Here is a 23,153-nt window from a genome sequence, read left to right as displayed (position 1 = left end):
TTTGCGTCAAAAAAACGCCGCTAGAAATTACTACATGTTGCATTTCTGCAAATGAACGCATGCGTCAAAAAACACATGCGTTGCCGAAAACGCGTCAAAACGCACGCTAAAAAACGCATGCGTTTTTTAATGTTAAGTATAGAAAAAAAACGCATGCGTTTTTTAGCGCTAAAACGCAGCGGACAAAAACGAAAGTGTGAAACCAGCCTAAATTCAACACCTAGCATGTTTATATGCAGAGCGAGCCGGGTGCATTAAGCAAAGCATGCAGAGCTAGGATTTAACCCCCCCTCCACTCAAAGCTGAGGGCTGAGTTCCATCTGCCAATTCACTGTGCCAAAAACTGACTTTGTGAGGGGGCATGGCCAATTCTGTATTACCTTCTCTGAGACTACCTCCAAGTGGGCCTCAGGAATTCTACAGGGCCTTAAAATTGAGTGTGAGGCTCAAGTTCAATGACATGAGTGTGACCTAGTAACTCCAAGAACATGACTATTTTGGGGCAACATTTTCCAGCCATGTTGTCTTTGGGAAGGTGACAAATTTCCTCCTACTTTGACATCCGGAAGATTGGCTTTCTGACTGGACCAACCAGCAAGGAGTTTTGAGCGGGTCCTTACCCTTCCAGAGATTTTGTAGATTGCCATAATATTTGGGAAAAGCCTTCCTTTTCCCTGGTAAGTGCACTTTATAGTTGATCTCTCCCACCTTTTTCCACCATCCTATCAGGTCCCTGCTACTGAGTAAGGACATTGCTCTCCCCTGTGGTCACTAAACTGAGTACCCGATTCCAGGCATAAATTGTCTTACTAGAGCTGACTGATTATATCCCTGGATTTTTCCTTTTGGGCTTTGAAGAGGTTCTCTTTTATTTGTCAATTTACTTTGGTCCTCGTCCCAACTGATCATTATGTCTGGTCCCTGGCAGAAACCGATCGGCTCACATCTCCTGGGGAACCTCATTTAACACACATTTTCCAGGGTACCTTTTACTGTTAAGTCCCTAAACTGGGCAGTCCTATAGTTGTCCTTTGACTCTTCCAGGTCGGGGATATTGGCTTCAGGGGATGCTTCTTCATCCACCTTACCAGCCAGTACAGTGAGTGGAAATTCACTGTGATCATCATGTGACTTTGTTACCATAGCTGATTCCTGGAGGCATACTGGTTTACTGGGTGTTACAACTTTAGCCTATAAGTGTGCAACCTGTAATGCGCTGCGGAATATGTTAGCGCTATATAAAAATAAAGATTATTATTATTATTATTATTATTATTATAAGTCCCAGAACAAAGAAAAATCTAGACTGAAAATAGCATGCAACAAGTTCTTGCCCACTTCCACTTGGTGGGACATGGAACCACAGTCGTACGTCAACCTGCACCAAAGGACATTTCTTGGGGTCTCCATGGATACAACTTACCCCCACCCCCTTCCCAGGAGCTTGCACATGCGTAAGTGTGGTCCTAACCAGAGTCACCAAACTCCCTGAATCCAGAAACTCTTCACTTGGACACCATTCAAAGTCACCTTGCATTCCTGAGGCACTTTGCCAGAATGAGGAACAGCACTTCAGACAGAGCAGGCCAGCCTACACTGCATTCTATCAGCTTCGAGGTCAAGGGTCAAACAGATGATTTATGCCTCAGGATTTGATACCTCCAACAGATAATGGTACGAGGTGTATCTTTCCACAGGCCCATGAGATCATCTGCATTCTGAGGACCTCTTTAGGCAACCCAGCTTTATCCAAACTTAGGTAGTGAGTGGATAAACTGTTCCACTATGACTCATTCCACCATCTGTGCTTGAAAGCAGGGCTCAGCTGCTGCCATTTTTGTACCAGGTGAAACAAACCGAACATGGGACCGAGAAGGCTTGTCCCTTTGGTAGCTCCTAAGGTATTTCCTTTGCACCCAGACTATCAGGGTTATGCCCAAACATGCCATGTTCTCTGCCTTCACCTTGTCATACTCCTTGGCATCCAACAGGGTGAGGTCTTAGAATGTTTTCTGCAGTTCCCCAGTATGGGACCTCTGCCCATTGCTTTGGGGGCAGTTTCTTCCTGTCAGCCACTCTCTCAAAGACAGTCAGAAGAGCCAAAAAGTAGTCCTCCAGAGTCATTATCTGCAAGGTCTCCTATACTGTTTGCCTCACATGGATACCATTTCTTTGGCTGGCGAAGAGTGCAGTCTCCCTGCCGTGTACTGTTTCTGACAAGAGAATCATTTGCTGCTGATGCATCCGCTGTATCTGCTGCTGATACTGCATCTGGACTGATTGTTTCTCAAGCTTCTCAATGCTTTCATTGTTTTCAATGCTGTAACTGCCTTTACCCAGGACATTCCGTCTTTAAACTGCAATCTCCTGTGCTGCAATCTCCTGTGTTCTTTGGGAATTTCTCACCAATCATAGGGATTCACTGTAGCTGGTAGGCATTAGGCCTTATGTAGCATTCTCCTGGGCAATGCAGCTTTGTTCCAAACACATGCAGTTTTTATTGCTTTCCACAGGTTGCACAGGATCAAAACAAACTCATAAGCATAAATCTCTAGCCTTGTCCAGGCACTAACTAAACTGAACAGACCTTGGCTACTCATACACGGCTGAGCTAACCCCAGCTCAGTCAAACAAAACAGTTATTGTCCATAGCAACCACTGATACTTGCGGTTCTCTGCACACGACCTGTGCAGACTCTTCTCAGAGAGAGATTCTGGCCTGTCTCTATCTGTTCAGCTGAAAGATGCATCCAGTCTGGTCAGCTTCACAGAGCTGACTGCCGTAGATCTACACCTAGCCTGATTACATACAGGGCTAGCCAGGTGTACTAATCAAAGCCTGCAGAGCTAGGATTTAACCCTACCTAGCATTTTTACAATATATATATATATATATATATATATATATATATATATATATATATATATATCTATATCTATATATCTATACATATATGTACACACTCCAAAAACATACTGATATGGAATTTAGATTGTGGGCCCCATTGGGGATAGCGATTATAATGTATGCAAAGCGCTGCAGAATATGAGAGCACTATATAAGCAAAGTATAATAAATAATAATAATAAATGTACAGTGCCTTGCGAAAGTATTTGGCTCCTTGGAACGTTTCAACCTTTACCAAGCATATCATGCTTCAAACATTAAGATACCAAATGTAAATATTTGGTGAAGAATCAACAACAAGTGGAACACAATTGTGAAGTTGAATGAAATTTATTGGTTATTTTAAATTTTTGTGGAAATGTGGGGCATGCAATATTATTCGGTCCCAAGTGACTTGCAGCTGTAATCGCAACAACAGGTGGCGCAACAAAGTATAATGTTAGAGGGGCCGAATAATATTGCACGACCCACATTTCCACAAAAAATTTAAATAACCAATAAATTTCGTTCAACTTCACAATTGTGTTCCACTTGTTGTTGATTCTTCACCAAAAATTTACATTTGGTATCTTTATGTTTGAAGCATGATATGTGGGAAAAGGTTGGAAAGTTCCAGGGAGACGAATACTTTTCAAAGGCACTGTATATACATGTACATAATGTGTATATATTGTATATTAGGATTAGTTAATTCATTTCTGTATTGATCATAAACTAGAGGGTAGTCAGTTTTGAAATGGTTGGTTTAGTACTAACCAAACCAAACTCCAGATCATTTAGTAGTATTGAAACGACTTCAGTAAAGAGTATAAGAATCATTTGAAAACAGAAATATGAGAGACCACAGACAACCATTAGAAAATACTATCTGTAAATTGAGTTTAAAATGAAGAGAAGGTTGACAAGGTGAAGTATAGCAGATCTGAAAATACTCATTGCCATGATTATGCTCTATGAAGCACACATTCTGATTTTCCAAGCTAAAAATATAAAGAGAGATACACAGAGGAAGCCAAAATGCAAATTGGCCACTATAACACTTCGTGGAGCATCCAATGAAACATGTTGCATGTAATGCGGTTTATATCTAATCAGTCTGCATGCATGCTATTGTCTAGACAGCTTAATATAATACACAGAATAAATGTATTTTGCCAAGTACAGCCTCCATGTATGGATTTTATACTTGATCATCAATACATCTATTCAGAGGCAAATGCAAAAAACAGCCTTAAAGTTATATATAATGGCAAAGCTTTGGGTTTTATATAACATGATATTTTCTTTGACCACAGACAGAAAAGAAAGATAAAAGGAGCTCACTCATTAGGATGTTGTGTTCCTGCCTCTACTATAATAATGCTAGTTTCCTGTAAGCATGTCAGAGCAGTCATAGACGCAGGCATCGTCTGCTAGGGAGCAGTCTTAATGTGTCAATAGCCTCTGTAGGGGACACAAACAAAACTATCCATCTCTTTCCGACTCCCGCCGATTCAGGAAGGCTGACTCTACAGAGGTTTACAGTAGCAAATGAAGGAACTACTTTAATCTGTGGAGAAATAGATCTACTCCCCAGACAAAGCATGCTGGGCAATAGACGGGAGTGGTGGTTTGTTTATCCCTTGGCAATCCATGAATGATGGGAACCTGGCCTTAGATGTAACATGTAGGAAAGTGGGGCAGACCAATGATAGACAAGGGCATCTTTGATGTACAGCCAGCACTTTCTGTAATGGTTTCTTGCTAAGTGTGTGATTTGATTTCAGTCTGACTTCATATATTTTTAGGACTATGCACAAGCAGTAAAAATAATGGTGATGGTTGATGAATTGCAGACTGCAGTCTAATATGCAGGCAATGTATAGCTGTACAAAACTGGAACAGAAAAGTAGACATTTGCAAACAATCACGTGACTTGCTTGACTGAAAAAAAAAAAAGACACCACCTGTTCTTAAAAGGGTTGCTCACTACTGGAAAACCCCTTTTAAAATAAAGTAGTCCCCCTTGTAAAATAAAAAAAACATGTAAAATCACAAAAATTGACAAATCTCCGGGCCCGGATGGGATACACCCCCGAGTACTGCAGGAATTAAGTACAGTCATTGATAGACCGTTATTTTTAATCTTTAAAGAGTCCATAATAACAGGGTCTGTACCACAGGACTGGCGTATAGCAAATGTGGTGCCAATATTCAAAAAGGGGACAAAAATTGAACTCGGTAATTATAGGCCAGTAAGTTTAACCTCTACTCTGGGTAAAATCCTGGAGGGCATTCTAAGGGATGCTATACTGGAGTATCTGAAGAGGAATAACCTCATGACCCAGTATCAGCACGGGTTTACTAGGGACCGTTCATGTCAGACTAATTTGATCAGCTTCTATGAAGAGGTAAGTTCCGGACTGGACCAAGGGAGCCCAGTGGATGTAGTGTATATGGACTTTTCAAAAGCTTTTGATACGGTGCCACACAAAAGGTTGATACATAAAATGAGAATAATGGGGATAGGGGAAAATATGTGCAAGTGGGTTGAGAGTTGGCTCAGGGATAGGAAACAAAGGGTGGTTATTAATGGAGCACACTCAGACTGGGTCACGGTTAGTAGTGGGGTACCACAGGGGTCAGTATTGGGCCCTCTTCTTTTTAACATATTTATTAATGACCTTGTAGGGGGCATTCAGAGTAGAATTTCAATATTTGCAGATGACACTAAACTCTGCAGGGTAATCAATACAGGGGAGGACAATTTTATATTACAGGCTGATTTATGTAAACTAGAAGCTTGGGCTGATAAATGGCAAATGAGCTTTAATGGGGATAAATGTAAGGTCATGCACTTGGGTAGAAGTAATAAGATGTATAACTATGTGCTTAATTCTAAAACTCTGGGCAAAACCGTCAATGAAAACGACCTGGGTGTATGGGTGGATGACAAACTAATACTCAGTGGCCAGTGTCAGGCAGCTGCTACAAAGGCAAATAAAATAATGGGATGCATTAAAAGAGGCATAGATGCTCATGAGGAGAACATAATTTTACCTCTATACAAGTCACTAGTGCGACCACACTTAGAATACTGTGCACAGTTCTGGTCTCCGGTGTATAAGAAAGACATAGCTGAACTGTAGCGGGTGCAGAGAAGAGCAACCAAGGTTATTAGAGGACTGGGGGGTCTGCCATACCAAGATAGGTTATTACACTTGGGGCTATTTAGTTTGGAAAAAAGAAGACTAAGGGGTGATCTTATGTTAATGTATAAATATATGAGGGGACAGTACAAAGACCTTTCTGCTGATCTTTTTAATCATAGACCGGTGATAGGGACAAGGGGGCATCCTCTAGGTCTGGAGGAAAAAAGGTTTAAGCATAATAACAGACGCGGATTCTTTATTGTAAGAGCAGTGAGACTATGGAACTCTCTGCCATATGATGTTGTAATGAGTGAGTCATTGCTTCAATTTAAGAGGGGACTGGATACCTTTCTGGAAAAGTATAATATTACAGGGTATATATATTAGATTCCTTGATAAGGCGTTGATCCAGGGAACTAGCCTGATTGCCGTATGTGGGGTCGGGAAGGAATTTTTTTCCCCATGATGGAGCTTACTCTTACCACATGGGTTTTTTTTGCCTTCCCCTGGATCAACATGTTAGGGCATGTTAGGTTAGGCTATGGGTTGAACTAGATGGACTTAAAGTCTTCCTTCAACCTTAATAACTATGTAACTATGTAACTTTGTACTGATCTCCTGAACTGAAGCCGTTAAAGTGATGTTGGCGCCAGGTGTCACGGGGCTCGCGTGACATCGTGATGCCATGTAAGCCCTGATATTAGTCAACAATGCTCTCTCTAATTGCTCTTATCTGAGGTTCGTCCAAGGTTGAGTTGAGTGCACACAACAGCCCAATATCAGCCGCTGGTTGGCGTAACAATGTCCTACGAACTCCAGGAAACCCAGCGCCAACATCACTGGAATAACACCATTACTGGAGGTACTATAAAGTGTTTTTATTTTACAAAGGGAAGTACTTTATTTAAAAAGTGGAAGTCATCAAAATCTTTAAAGAATAAGCAGAAATGTACCTGACAGCACAGGTGAACAATCTGCATCCTCAGAGGTGACTGCTGTCTAGTGAAAGTCATACTATCCTGCCGTCCAATCATGTAGATAGTACACCACTGTCTGATTGTGTTTAATACTATGTCCTGGATTTAGAACTATCTGAAAGTCAAATATTATGGTGTTCCACACATCATCCATATCTCTTTCTCTTATAATTGGAATCAAAATGTACTGGATTGAGAGAGTAATCCACAACTTTCATTACATCACACACTAAAGCATAAAAACTAAATATGTAACTGATATAGTAGAACTGTATCACTGATCCAAAAGAAAACATCAAGGGAATAGAAGTCTCTTAAAAATAATATGTTATAGGGTATGTCTCCCCTTGATAAGTCCCACCTTATGCTGCTGGTTGTCTGATGGTGTGGCGTACCAACGTTTTGTCCTACAGCACACAGCGCTCTGTATGGATGCTTCAGCTGCAGCCAGTTGTGTTACCGCCAGACACTTGACACTGAGGATGAGGAGATGGCTGATATCCTGAGATAAACAGAGAACATTTCTTTACATCCTCAGTTTTAATTGTAATGAGACAAAATAGAAACAATTAGAAGATTAGTGGAGGAATTACTGGAACATTTGTAATTATTTTTGCTGTTTCTGAGTAGAGTGTTCCTTTTTTGTTGTATACCTAGATATCACCTGTTCTTTTTACATGACTTCTCAGACTGCTTAATGACACTAAAAATGCATTAAGTTGGTAAGTAACAGTAGTAAGCTTTTGCACAGAAACTGTAAAAGACTGTTACAGTCAGTTTCACAGCATATTTTCACAACTTTTGAAAGTTACATCTTTTTATATTTTGAACAAAAATATAACGGTAATCTCATCTCATCATTTAAGGTATTCCCACATAAGTAGTTTATTATGTAGTGTGGGAATATCTGTCTCCCAGTGGCCACAAATATTCAGGAAGATGGACACAACCGAGTGGGCTTAGCTTTGATGATTCTGTAACATCCATAGAAGTTAAAAGGAGTTCTGGAAATAGTGGCCTAGAGTCTCTGCCGAATGACATATATTCCCATTCCAACTTTTTAACCTATCTTTTCTGGAGCCTTAAGGGGTCTGAAATTATTTTAGTTTCTGTTCTGGGGTCTGGACAAATTGTAGGGCTTGTCCTGGTGTCATTATCATTTAGGGGTGACCATGTGGTTTCAACTAATTTCGCAATATGGAATTTTGTTGAAAATCACATTGGAAAAAAGATAATGGCAATAAAAGGACCAAGGACAACATCTGCAAGGAGTTTGTATGTTCTCCCCATGTTTGCATTGGTATCCTCAGGGTACTCTGGTTTCTTCCCACAACCAAAGACATACTGATAGGGAATTTAGATAGAGAACCCCATTGGGGAGAGCGATGATAATGTCTGTAAAGTGCTGCGAAATATGATAGTGCTATATAAGCAAAGCATAATAAATAATAAGGGCACTTTAGCCAGGCACAATGGTAACACCAAAGAGATAAACTAGATATAAGACAAATCAGATGATATCTTGAAGATGTCAAAATACCTATTATACAATGTTCTTTTTTTTGCTTTTTTAACGTTCTTTAGGTCTTTAGTTAAAAATGGTTGTTTGAGAGCACTGGACATGCCGTACAGTTGTACATAACTTATACATAAATCCTAAAGGTCAACAATGAAGGATAAAAGTTTAAAAACAGTATACTGGTGCCAGCTTGAAGAATGACCCAATTTCTGGGGAAACACAGATTTATATAAAATACTTTGTAAACATACTGAAACCTGGCAATAAAGCTTATCCAAAAGTGACTCTGAGGATGTTATTTATAATTATGGTGTTCTAATATACGAAAAATACACCGAGTGGTTTTATGTAACTATAGTAGTTGTATGGTGCAATAAAAAAGTATATTAAAAGGAGAACCCAAGCAGGAAAAAATTCTGTGTGTTCCCAGATATTACATACAGCGGAAAGCCTGCTAATAAAAGGAATGTGTTACCTGTTGGAGAGGTAATAAGAAAGTATAATTCACTTCCGATACTTTTTTTATCAGCAGGTTCTGCAACTGTTCACATATCGGAGGCGACACAATGGGGGAGGAGTGACTTGAAGGAAGGCATCAAGAGGTTCTTACCTGTATGAGTGGAAGGCTTTGTGGGGTTTGATGCTTTATATGCTGCACCACTCATCGGCCTCACTCTTAAGCAGAATAAGCTGGCTTCCCCTCTAACAACACCTTGTTCCCATCTTAGATGGGGATGTCTGTATCTATCAACTCTTCCTCATTTGCCAGAACAGAGCTCCATTGTGTTTTATAAAAACTGCTTTGTTCATAGCACACCGAGCCATGTTAGAAGCAGAACCTGATACAAAATCTTAATGTGCTATTTATAGGAAGAAAACCTGCAGGCTTCGTGTAACTCAGCAGCCGGCTTCGCTTTCCTCTAATCATTGCCAGTTTCCAATTTGAAGACATTTTTCTTCCATTTCTACGTAAGGAGGGTGTAGAAAGATTAATAGCAGACCCATATTTGACCACACCATAGAAACCTTAGCATACTACTTAAAAGGATACCGAATACATATTTCAAGGTCATTCTGGTGCCACCACACTGATAACTGGAGAAATCGCTGTTTCCATAAAACACTGTTTAAGGTACATTAGTATCAAAGCTCTTTGGGTGAAATATTGGGTATCACAGAATACTGGCAGCCATGATGATTTTATCTTTCATAGATTATTATATTGTGAGATCCATATCTACTATCATCTCACATGGGACGGCAATGAAGAAAAGCAAAATAGAGAGAGCTTATGATTCATGAATAAAAATATATTAGTGAAATATAAATATTTTTTTGGCCTGAAATAATTGCTTCCTAAGGATAGGTTTCCCTTCGCTCCCCTTGATTGTGATATGCAAAATCTTTTTTTATATTGTTATGTGATAGAGTTCAATTCTCGTCCTCTTTTCCCCTGACCCATTAAGGATGGCAGAAGGAAAAAACACAGGAAAGCTGCCTACTGATAAGATATGGTGACAAAGGATTTGTTGACAAGTCCCAGAATAAGACAAATGTAGAGTACCATGTTCTGCCATTCTGGGCCGGAAAATGGAATGTCATATTTCATATAGCAGTAGCAAGCTGGCTCTAGTCTAAGAGAGGAAAGGGACACGGGTACTGCGTCATTTGGGCCCATTAAATTAGAAAGAGAAGATGCTGCTGAAAGTGTGCCAAGAATGGCCAGGACTCCAGGGAGGCAGCTAGTACTGACGGACATAGTTACATTTCTCTGGTCTTTGTTCCATAACACTGCAAAAAATAACAGGTTGAAAGAAAGATAGGATAAACTACCTGAATGAGAGGGGATTAAGGTGTTAGCTAACTGAATAAAAAGACATCAGTAATATGTATGATGGTATTTAGACCTATGTGTCCACCCATTATGTAAGAGTGGTGGACTGTTTTTTTGCAGTTTTAGGCGTACATGATGTGCTATGGTAATGTACATTGCATACAGTGTGCTAAACATTGTTCGTATAATAGGCGTAGTGTGCAGCACGAATAGAGGAAATGTAAACTATAAGATAAGAGATATAATACATAGGTTAGGTTTTAGGACTGTGAGGCTGTGGCCTCTGATACAGCTAGGGGGCGCTGTTTGTTCTCCCCAGAATGTGCATGCAGACGGATGAAATCCATAGGTGTGCATGAGAGTCACGGATTTCCGGTCCGGGTTTTCCATGTGGCTGCAGGCCACAGGTTTGTGTGTGTTTAAAAACCCTGCAGTAAGGGGTATGGGTGTGTCAGGTGTCAGGCCGTGTCAGGTCAGGTGAGGCCAGGTGTGCGAGGTGCACGTCAGTGTCAGTCTGGTGTGTGCTGGTCTGCAGAGTGCATGGAGGCCAGCGGAGCCAGCACCCAGGGCAGCTGAATAGCCTGGCACCCGCAGCGTACACAGAGATGCAAGTCATCCATGGTACTGGTCTCGGATGTGGACAGTCGTGTGCCCGGAGGTGGATGTCCTGTGCCCGAAGGAGTCAGATGTGGACAGTCCTGTGCCCGGAGGTGGATGTCCTGTGCCCGAAAGAGGACTAGCATGTGCAACGATTGCAAAAAGATGGATATGGTGCCTGGCTGCTATCCGGAGGATATCCTGAACTGTGTACGACTGTATGAGTAAAGAGTCTGTAAAGAGACTGTGATACAGCGATGCAGGACACCCACGAGAACTAGTCAGAGGATGGCTGGCGTGTGTAGTGTCTGCAACATATGAAGCTGTGTGTATGGAGACGTATAGACTGTGAGATGGCGTGCGGTCACCCAGGGAAACTAGACAAGGGAAGTCTGGCCTGTTTAGGGACCGCAAATCTAAAGCCATGTGATATGTATTGCTTTGAACCGGTATAAACTGGTCACTGTTAATATCCACTGAAGTTATATGCATTTATGTGAATTGGACTTTAATGCTGTGAAGAAACACATTAAAAGAGACTTTTGTGTTTGAATTTGTGGGTCACTGCTTCTTCACTGCGTACAATGCTACTGCAGCCTTACAGACATAAAGTAGTGACCATATGATAAGACAGACGTTGGGAAGCAGTACAAATGTAATATATTTAACATAAGTAAATGCCATGCATAATGTTTGTAACAGTATATGTGTCAGCTACAGACATATGGACAGACATAGTTAAAGTTTGGGCCTAGCCATAGTGGAGGGAAAAGCCTCAGTAAAAGGGAACTGCTTCCTGATAGCAGACCAGTTAGGGAAGTACAGTAACCAAGGTCAAATTCAGGTTGCAGTGGGCAAGCATCTATTGTTCGGGGCAGTGGGAAGCCTTACTCGAATCCCTTGCAGACATTCCTGCAACCTGCAAAGTCCAAAGCTCCAGGTTCAGTACAGGTACTATGAAGGGTGCCCAATCCTCTGGCGTACAGGGGATGATGGACATGGAACCGCTTGAAGGGAAGGTAACGGATCCGGGGTGCGCTGCTGGATAGGAAATCCCTGGGGCTGACAGGAACAGTAAATATAGGGATAGTCCAGGAGCAACAGGTAGTAATGCTGAAAATGCACTGTATAAAGGAAACAAGAACTGAGAAGTGCTGTGCCTAAAACTGTGTGTTACAGTCTGATGAACTTGAACTGCTTGAATCTTTGCTTATTGAAATGAACTGTGTGTCCCTTGAGTTATGTGTGGCTTCTCCTGAAGATGAAGGCCTGGAGAAAGCGGAGGCCTGTGGTCTACAAGAAGTGAGTGTAATGCACCCCACACCTGGAAGAACATAGGGACTGGGACATGATTTTCCTGTAAAGTGCCAGGCTATTATGAAGCAGCAGCTCGGCCTCGCCTACTGCTTTCGGTCACTTTACAATTACACAATGACCAAAAATGTAAATTTGGGTAAATGTGGTAGAATAGCATTCGATTCAGAATGAAATATTGTGTACTCACAAATAAAAACAATGCACTATAACCTTATAGAGTACATTTATATGTGCTAAAATCTGGGGAGTATTTTTCAGATTCCTTCGAATTTACAGTAATGTACACATTTTCCATATGCCAAATCTTTAGTATCATGAAATAATGTTAATGCTCCACAGAAGGAATAGAGATGAGATGAGTAGATCCTTTCAAATTTGAATTTGCCTGGTTTGCTAAATTATCTCAAAAATTTTTATTTGCAGCACATAAAATCATTGTGAATCTCAATATTAGAAAGCCTCTACATGCCCGGAAAAAAACATGTAAACCACTATGAGGTCTGCTAGAACTGTACTGAACCCCTTTGCAGTTCTTTAATGAAAATATAGCCTTATTAATGCCCATGTCACCTCAAATTATCTGATTATCTGACTAGGAAAAAATGGATGATAACTGGTGGTAACCAATGGCTAATTAGAAACAAACTGCAGTAAGAGACTTTTTTCAATTGTAAACAGTCAAAAAAATATATCTTTTTGGGGGCAGAGGCCTGCATTGCTGGTGGAGTGTACGGGTTTAATATTGGAATAATACAAAAAATAAATTTCTTTTACAACACACAGTTTGTTAGGTGGATGGTTGTGTTTCTGAATGTGAAATTTTTCTTTTGTCTTTTTGCCCATCTCACAAGCCAGGAAGCACACTTTCTCTGTCTCCCACAAGCCTTAGTTTCCGCATTTTTCTCCAGCAGTAAAATTAGGACAGAGTGTTTTTAAACTGCTCTCCTTCTTTGCAGTGTGTCTAGAATAAAAAATAAAATGTTATCACTTGAATCTTTGAATTATTATTCACAGACTGGAACTACAACTACCATTTTCAATGTTTTTCAGCACTGCAGTAGTACACGACAATCAGATTTAGACTTTTATCTGCCATCTGTAATGATGACCTCATATCCCTAGACTGTAAAATCCTAAAATGACTAGGGTTGAGCGAAACGGATCGTTCATTTTCATAAGTCGCCGACTTTTGGCAAAGTCGGCGTCTCATGAAACCGACCTGATCCCTGTGTGGGGTCTGCCATGCGGTACGCGACTTTCGCGCCAAAGTCGCGTTTCAATGACGCTAAAAGCACCATTTCTCAGCCAATGAAGGTGGACGCAGAGTGTGGGCAGCGTGATGACATAGATCTCAGTCCCCCACCATCTTAGAGAAGGGCATTGCAGTGATTGGCTTGCTTTCTGCCGCGTCACAGGGGCTATAAAGGGGCGTTCCCACCGACCGCCATCTTACTGCTGCTGATCTGAGCATAGGGAGAGGTTGCTGCCGCTTCTTCAGAAGCAGGGATAGTGATAGGCAGGGTACATAAAGCGACAAACCGCTTGTGCTGTAGCGATTTCCACCGTCCAACACCACCTTTTGTTTGCAGGGACAGTGGAAGCTACATTTTTTTTTCCTCAGTGCTGTAGCTCATTGGGCTGCCCTAGAAGGCTCCCTGATAGCTGCGTTGCTTTGTGTGTACGCCGCTGTGCAAACCAACTGCTTTTTTCAAAGCACAAATCCTGTTGTTCCTTCCTTTCTGCACAGCTATCTTGTGTGTTTGTCCCCACTTTTGTGTGCAGCAGTCCTTTTTATAGCTGCCTGCCATACTTTCCTGAGATTACTGCAGGGAGATAAAGATTGGCAAGTCTGCCTCTGTGCCAGTCCTGTGTGTGGCATCTGTCTCTCATTGTGTGCCACCGGAAACCACTGTGTAATACTGGGCTTTTTTTCTTTTTTTTTCTAAATTCTCCCTTTAAAAAAAAAAATAATTAGTGGGAGATAAAGATTGGCAAGTCTGCCGCTGTGCCAGTCCTGTGTGTGGCATTTGTCTCTCATTGTGTGCCACCGAAAACCACTGTGTAATACTGGGCTTTTTTTCTTTTTTTTTCTAAATTCTCCCTTTTAAAAAAAAATAATTAGTGGGAGATAAAGATTGGCAAGTCTGCCGCTGTGCCAGTCCTGTGTGTGGCATTTGTCTCTCATTGTGTGCCACCGAAAACCACTGTGTAATACTGGGCTTTTTTTTTTTTTTTCTAAATTCTCCCTTTTAAAAAAAAAATAATTAGTGGGAGATAAAGATTGGCAAGTCTGCCGCTGTGCCAGTCCTGTGTGTGGCATCTGTCTCTCATTGTGTGCCACCGAAAACCACTGTGTAATACTTGACCATATTTTTTTTGGGGGTAAATTCTCCCTGTAAAAAAAAAAAATTAGTGGGAGATAAAGATTGGCAAGTCTGCCTCTGTGCCAGTCCTGTGTGTGGCATCTGTCTCTCATTGTGTGCCACCGAAAACCACTGTGTAATACTGGGCCATTTTTTTTTGGGGGGGGGTAAATTCTCCCTGTAAAAAAAAAAATAATTAGTGGGAGATAAAGATTGGCAAGTCTGCCTCTGTGCCATTGCTGTGTGTGGCATCTGTCTCTCATTGTGTGCCACCGAAAACCACTGTGTAATACTTGGCCATTTATTTTTTTGGGTAAATTCTCCCTTTTAAAAAAAAAAATAATTAGTGGGAGATAAAGATCGGCAAGTCTGCCTCTGTGCCAGTCCTGTGTGTGGCATCTGTCTCTCATTGTGTGCCACCGAAAACCACTGTGTAGTACTGGGCTTTTTTTTTTTTTCCTAAATTCTCCCTTTAAAAAAAAAAAAAATTAGTGGGAGATAAAGATTGGCAAGTCTGCAGCTGTGCCAGTCCTGTGTGTGGCATCTGTCTCTCATTGTGTGCCACCGAAAACCACTGTGTAATACTTGGCCATTTATTTTTTGGGGTAAATTCTCCCTTTTAAAAAAAAAATAATTAGTGGGAGATAAAGATTGGCAAGTCTGCCTCTGTGCCAGTCCTGTGTGTGGCATCTGTCTCTCATTGTGTGCCACCAAAAACCACTGTGTAATACTGGGCTTTTTTTTTTTTTCTAAATTCTCCCTTTTAAAAAAAAAATAATTAGTGGGAGATAAAGATTGGCAAGTCTGCCGCTGTGCCAGTCCTGTGTGTGGCATCTGTCTCATTGTGTGCCACCGAAAACCACTGTGTAATACTTGGCCCTTTTTTTTTTTTGCGTAAATTCTCCCTGTAAAAAAAAAAGTAATTAGTGGGAGATAAAGATTGGCAAGTCTGCCTCTGTGCCATTGCTGTGTGTGGCATCTGTCTCTCATTGTGTGCCACCGAAAACCACTGTATAATACTGGGCTTTTTTTTTTTTTTCTAAATTCTCCCTTTTTAAAAAAAAAAAAATTAGTGGGAGATAAAGATTGGCAAGTCTGCCGCTGTGCCAGTCCTGTGTGTGGCATCTGTCTCTCATTGTGTGCCACCGAAAACCACTGTGTAATACTTGGCCATTTATTTTTTGGGGGTAAATTCTCCCTGTAAAAAAAAAAATTATTAGTGGGAGATAAAGATTGGCAAGTCTGCCTCTTTGCCATTGCTGTGTGTGGCATCTGTCTCTCATTGTGTGCCACCGAAAACCACTGTGTAATACTTGGCCATTTTTTGGGGGGAGGGGTAAATTCTCCCTGTAAAAAAAAAAAATTAGTGGGAGATAAAGATTGGCAAGTCTGCCTCTGTGCCAGTCCTGTGTGTGGCATCTGTCTCTCATTGTGTGCCACCAAAAACCACTGTGTAATACTGGGCCATTTTTTTTTGGGGGGGGGGTAAATTCTCCCTGTAAAAAAAAAATAATTAGTGGGAGATAAAGATTGGCAAGTCTGCCTCTGTGCCATTGCTGTGTGTGGCATCTGTCTCTCATTGTGTGCCACCGAAAACCACTGTGTAATACTTGGCCATTTATTTTTTGGGGTAAATTCTCCCTTTTAAAAAAAAATAATTAGTGGGAGATAAAGATTGGCAAGTCTGCCTCTGTGCCATTGCTGTGTGTGGCATCTGTCTCTCATTGTGTGCCACCAAAAACCACTGTGTAATACTGGGCTTTTTTTTTTTTTTTCTAAATTCTCCCTTTTAAAAAAAAAAAAAAATTAGTGGGAGATAAAGATTGGCAAGTCTGCCTCTGTGCCATTGCTGTGTGTGGCATCTGTCTCTCATTGTGTGCCACCGAAAACCACTTTGTAATACTGGGATTTTATTTTTTTTTTTCTAAATTCTCCCTTAAAAAAAAAAAAAAATAGTGGGAGATAAAGATTGGCAAGTCTGCCTCTGTGCCAGTCCTGTGTGTGGCATCTGTCTCTCATTGTGTGCCACCGAAAACCTAGTGTGTAATATTGTTTTTTGTTTTTTTTTACATTCTCCCATAAAAAAAAAATAGTGGGAGATTAAGATTGGCATTTCTGCTTGAGTGCTGGTCCTGTGTGTGCCATCTGTCTCAAATTATTGGGGCACAGAAAACCTAGTGTGTAACATTGGGCCTGATTTTCCTTTCAGTGTCAGGCACCTATAAAGGTATATATAAATCCAACAGAAGTTTGAGTTCACCTTATAAGTTGTTTTACAGTAACAAATACCGTTACTTTGGTTACGTTTTGCAAACAATGAGGAAGTCTAGTGGAAAAGGTCATGGCCGTGGGCGGTCATTGTCAGCTGGTAATGATGGTAGTGGTGGTGGAGCATCAGGTGGTCGTGGTAAAAGCAGTACAGCACCTAAGTCTCGAGTTGTTGAGCCAGGTTCGTTGTCTGGCTACACAAGGCCTCGAACGCTCTCTTTTCTGGGAGTAGGAAAACCACTTTTGAAGCCGGAGCAGGAGGAACAAGTATTGGCTTTCATTGCTGACTCTGCCTCTAGCTCTTTCGCCTCCTCCTCGGAAAGTGCAAAATGTCAGAGCAGTGTATCGTCAGTGGATGCTCCCGGTCAGGAACAAGTCGCTTCCTTGTGTCCTTCACCCAGAACAACAGTGAAGGATGCGTCAGTCGACAGAACAGGTTACTCCATGGAGCTCTTTACACATACCGTTCCTGGGTTAGACAGTGAAACAGTTAACAGGCCATGCCCATTCGAAGTTGAATCGGACATGGAGTGCACAGATGCACAGCCACAGCCAGATTACTATGCTGTTCCTTTGACTCAGACCAGAACATTGCCCTCGCAGTGTACTGAGGCAGAATCAAACCCAGCGGAGACTATGGTGCCCCGTCACGAACGCAATACCACCGGCTTACACGGTGACACAGACGAAGTTGCACATGACATAGAAGAGGAGGTCATAGATGACCCAGTTGTTGACCCCGATTGGCAGCCATTGGGGGAACAGGGTGCAGGCGGCAGTAGTTCTGAAGTGGAGGAGGAGGAGCCGCAGCAGGCATCAACATCACAACAGGTTCCATCTGCCGGGCCCGTATCTGGCAAAAAACGCGTGGCAAAACCAAAACCAGTTGGAGGACAGCGTGGCCATCCGGTTAAAGAAGCTCAGTCTGCAATGCCTGAAAAGGTATCCGATAGTAGAAAGAGTGCAGTCTGGCATTTTTTTGAACAACATCCAAATGATCAGCGCAAAGTCATCTGTCAAAAATGTTCAACTACCTTAAGCAGAGGTCAGAATCTTAAAAGTCTAAATACAAGTTGCATGCATAGACACTTATCCACCATGCATTTGCAAGCCTGGACTAACTACCAAACGTCCCTAAATGTTGCAGCACCCTCGGCCAATGAAGCTAGTCAGCAACGCTACATCCCTTCCCTCACTGTCAACCCACCATTTCCTGCACCACCTGCAGTATCTGTGCAGCTTTCGTCGCCAGGCCAAAGCAGTCAGGGAATCACCAGGTTTGCAGTAGGAAACACTGCATGTAGGGCACCGGCAAGAATACCATCTCCAACCCTCTCTCAGTCACCCATATCCACCGGCACCACCGCTAGTTCCACGATCTCCAGCTCTCCAGTCCAGCTCACCCTACATGAGACTCTTGTTAGGAAAAGGAAGTACTCATCCTCGCATCCGCGTACACAGGGTTTGAACGCCCACATTGCTAGACTAATCTCATTAGAGATGATGCCCTACCGGTTAGTTGAAAGCGAAGCTTTTAAAGCGCTGATGGACTACGCTGTACCACGCTACGAGCTACCCAGTCGACACTTCTTTTCTAGAAAAGCCATCCCAGCCCTCCAACAGCATGTTAAAGACCGCATCGTCCATGCACTCAGGCAGTCTGTGACTACAAAGGTGCACCTGACAACAGATGCATGGACCAGTAGGCATGGCCAGGAAAGTTACGTGTCCATCACAGCACACTGGGTGAATGTGGTGGATGCAGGGTCCAAAGGGGACAGCAATATTGGGACAGTTCTGCCTAGCCCACGGTCAAGGAAAGAGTTGGCTGTAGGCGTTCACCCCCCCTCCTCCTCTTCCTCCTCCTCCTGCAGAAGCGAGAGCTCGTCCACAGACCGCAGACGCACATCCACTCCATCCGCAGCTGCCACTGTTGCACACCAGGCGTGCCATTATGGGACAGCTAGTGGCAAGCGCCAGCAGGCTGTATTGGCAATGAAGTGTTTGGGCGACAACAGACACACCGCGGAAGTTCTGTCGGAGTTCTTGCAGAAAGAAACTCAATCATGGCTGGGCACTGTACATCTTGAGGCAGGCAAGGTAGTGAGTGATAACGGAAGGAATTTCATGGCTGCCATAGCCCTTTCCCAACTGAAACACATTCCTTGCCTGGCTCACACCTTAAACCTGGTGGTGCAGTGCTTCCTAAAAAGTTATCCGGGGTTACCCGACCTGCTCCTCAAAGTGCGCAGACTTTGCTCGCATATCCGCCGTTCGCCCGTACACTCCAGCCGTATGCAGAACTATCAGCGTTCTTTGAACCTTCCTCAGCATCGCCTAATCATCGACGTTGCAGCAAGGTGGAACTCCACACTGCACATGCTTCAGAGACTGTGCGAACAGAGGCGTGCTGTTATGTATTTGTGGGAGGATACATGGGCAGGCAGTTGGATGGCAGACATGGAGTTGTCAGGTGTGCAGTGGTCGAAGCTACAAGACCTGTGTCAAGTCCTTCAGTGTTTTGAGTAATGCACACGGCTGGTTAGTGCAGACAACGCCATAATAAGCATGAGCATCTCCCTAATGCGTCTGCTGATGCAAAGTTTGACGCACATAAAGGAGCAGGCGTCTGCAGCCGAGGAAGAGGAAAGCCTTGATGACAGTCAGCCATTGTCTGGTCAGGGCCATGTAGAGGACGCGGTAGCGGGCGAAGAGGAGGAGGAGGACGAGGAGGATGATGGGGATGAGTCCTTTTTTAATGAGGAAGCTTCTCCTGGGCCAACAGAAATTAGTGGCGTTGCAAGGCCGGGTTCTGTTTTTTTAAGGGAGACAAGTGACGTAGATTTGCCTGTAACTGCCCCTCAAACCAGCACAACCGCAGATTTGACAACTGGAACTTTGGCCCACATGGCGGATTATGCCTTACGTATCCTCAAAAGGGACCCACGCATTATTAAAAAGATGAGCGATGACGATTACTGGTTGGCCTGCATCCTTGACCCTCGCTATAAAGGCAAATTGCAAAATATAATGCCACATGAGAACCTAGAACAAATTTTACCAACCAAACAAGCAACTCTTGTAGACCGTTTGATTCAGGCATTCCCAGCACACAGCGCCGGTGATGGTTCTCACACGAGCTGCAGGGGGCTACAGGGCAGAGGTGTTAGAGGTGCACAAATCAGAAGTGGCGTTGGACAGAGGGGTTTTCTTAACAGGTTGTGGAGTGATATCGCAATGACCGCAGACAGGACAGGTACTGCAGCATCTATTCAAAGTGACAGGAGACAACATTTGTCCAGTATGGTTACTAACTATTTTTCATCCCTTATCGATGTTCTCCCTCAACCGTCATTCCCATTTGATTACTGGGCATCCAAATTAGACACCTGGCCTGAATTGGCAGAATATGCATTGCAGGAGCTTGCTTGCCCAGCAGCTAGTGTGCTATCAGAAAGAGTATTCAGTGCTACTGGTTCAATATTAACCGAAAAAAGGACTTGTCTGGCTACCCAAAATGTGGATGATTTCACCTTCATTAAAATGAATTACTCCTGGATTTCAAATTATTTTGCCCCACCTTTCCTGGCTGACACCTAGCTTTCCTATAAAAAGGTCTTGCTTGTGGACTGGTCTTACTGAGTGTTCCAATCTCTTAATTTGCAGCAGCTGTTTGTCCAGCATACGACATGTTTACACCTCCCACAATGGGAAAATTCCCCCCACGGGGCCGTGGTCTCGCCACTTGGCGCAAGCACCCGTTACAGTGCTGTTTGTCTGAAGAGGTGGGTGTGCCCGATTTTGGTCGACGGCACTGCCACTGGGTCCCTCATAGTACAATGAAGTGTCTCTGGCGGTGGTGGTGCGCACCCAACGTCAGACACACCGTTGTAACATGAGGGGCCCTGGGACGGTACCGCCGGCCACAAGAGAGTTCCCCCCCCCAGCTCAAACTGTGCTCTACCACGTGCAAAATTATCTCACTCAGCTCCACCAATGTTTAGTCTATGCGCTGACATCATTCAATGCCTGGCACTGACAATACCAATTTGTTGACATCTATGATGCTAGTTAAAGTAGTCTGGGTCAGTGTCCTATATTGACACCAGTAAATACTTACTGCCAAATTACTATGTCAGAAACTCAGCAGATGAGCCCACCCCTGTACCTAAGTATGCCACACTTTTTTTTTGTTGTTTTGCGAGACATTAACATCTATTTATTTTTTGTGAGTACTAACTGTGTCAGACACTCCTTGCAATCCTCCTCCGCTGACCACAATGCTGCCTGTGTATCCATGTAACCGATTTAAAACTGCCATGAGCCTAATTTTTGTTATTTTAGGCCTTCGTTAGCCTGTCTGCGGGCCTTCATTAGCCTGTCTGCGGTCCCTCCTTGCAATACTCCTCCACTGACCACAATGTTGCCTGTGTATCCATGTAACCGATTTAAAACTGCCTTGAGACTAATTTTTGTTATTTTAGGCCTTCATTAGCCTGTCTGCGGGCCTTCATTAGCCTGTCTGCTGTCCCTCCTTGCAATACTCCTCCACTGACCACAATGCTGCCTGTGTATCCATGTAACCGATTTAAAACTGCCATGAGCCTAATTTTTGTTATTTTAGGCCTTCGTTAGCCTGTCTGCGGGCCTTCATTAGCCTGTCTGCGGTCCCTCCTTGCAATACTCCTCCACTGACCACAATGCTGCCTGTGTATCCATGTAACCGATTTAAAACTGCCTTGAGACTAATTTTTGTTATTTTAGGCCTTCATTAGCCTGTCTGCGGGCCTTCATTAGCCTGTCTGCGGGCCTTCATTAGCCTGTCTGCTGTCCCTCCTTGCAATACTCCTCCACTGACCACAATGCTGCCTGTGTATCCATGTAACCGATTTAAAACTGCCTTGAGACTAATTTTTGTTATTTTAGGCCTTCATTAGCCTGTCTGCTGTCCCTCCTTGCAATACTCCTCCACTGACCACAATGCTGCCTGTGTATCCATGTAACCGATTTAAAACTGCCTTGAGACTAATTTTTGTTATTTTAGTCCTTCATTAGCCTGTCTGCGGGCCTTCATTAGCCTGTCTGCGGGCCTTCATTAGCCTGTCTGCTGTCCCTCCTTGCAATACTCCTCCACTGACCACAATGCTGCCTGTGTATCCATGTAACCGATTTAAAACTGCCTTGAGACTAATTTTTGTTATTTTATGCCTTCATTAGCCTGTCTGCTGTCCCTCCTTGCAATACTCCTCCACTGACCACAATGCTGCCTGTGTATCCATGTAACCGATTTAAAACTGCCTTGAGACTAATTTTTTTTATTTTAGGCCTTCATTAACCTGTCTGCTGTCCCTCCTTGCAATACTCCTCCACTGACCACAATGCTGCCTGTGTATCCATGTAACCGATTTAAAACTGCCTTGAGACAAATTTTTGTTATTTTAGGCCTTCATTAGCCTGTCTGCGGGCCTTCATTAGCCTGTCTGCGGGCCTTCATTAGCCTGTCTGCGGTCCCTCCTTGCAATACTCCTCCACTGACCACAATGCTGCCTGTGTATCCATGTAACCGATTTAAAACTGCCTTGAGACTAATTTTTGTTATTTTAGGCCTTCATTAGCCTGTCTGCGGGCCTTCATTAGCCTGTCTGCGGTCCCTCCTTGCAATACTCCTCCACTGACCACAATGCTGCCTGTGTATCCATGTAACCGATTTAAAACTGCCTTGAGACTAATTTTTGTTATTTTAGGCCTTCATTAGCCTGTCTGCGGTCCCTCCTTGCAATACTCCTCCACTGACCACAATGCTGCCTGTGTATCCATGTAACCGATTTAAAACTGCCTTGAGACTAATTTTTGTTATTTTAGGCCTTCATTAGCCTGTCTGCTGTCCCTCCTTGCAATACTCCTCCACTGACCACAATGCTGCCTGTGTATCCATGTAACCGATTTAAAACTGCCTTGAGACTAATTTTTGTTATTTTAGGCCTTCATTAGCCTGTCTGCGGGCCTTCATTAGCCTGTCTGCGGGCCTTCATTAGCCTGTCTGCGGTCCCTCCTTGCAATACTCCTCCACTGACCACAATGCTGGACCACAATGCTGCCTGTGTATCCATGTAACCGATTTAAAAGTTCATAGAGCCTATTTATATATTTTATTTAATATTAATAAAGCCATGATGGACTACGCTGTACCACGCTACAAGCTAACCAGTCGACACTTCTTTTGTGAGAAAAGCCATCCC

Source organism: Ranitomeya variabilis, chromosome 1, assembly GCF_051348905.1.
Source record: "Ranitomeya variabilis isolate aRanVar5 chromosome 1, aRanVar5.hap1, whole genome shotgun sequence".
Lineage (NCBI taxonomy): Eukaryota > Metazoa > Chordata > Amphibia > Anura > Dendrobatidae > Ranitomeya > Ranitomeya variabilis.
The sequence above is the reverse complement of the archived record's forward strand: the minus strand, read 5'-3'. Positions refer to the sequence as shown.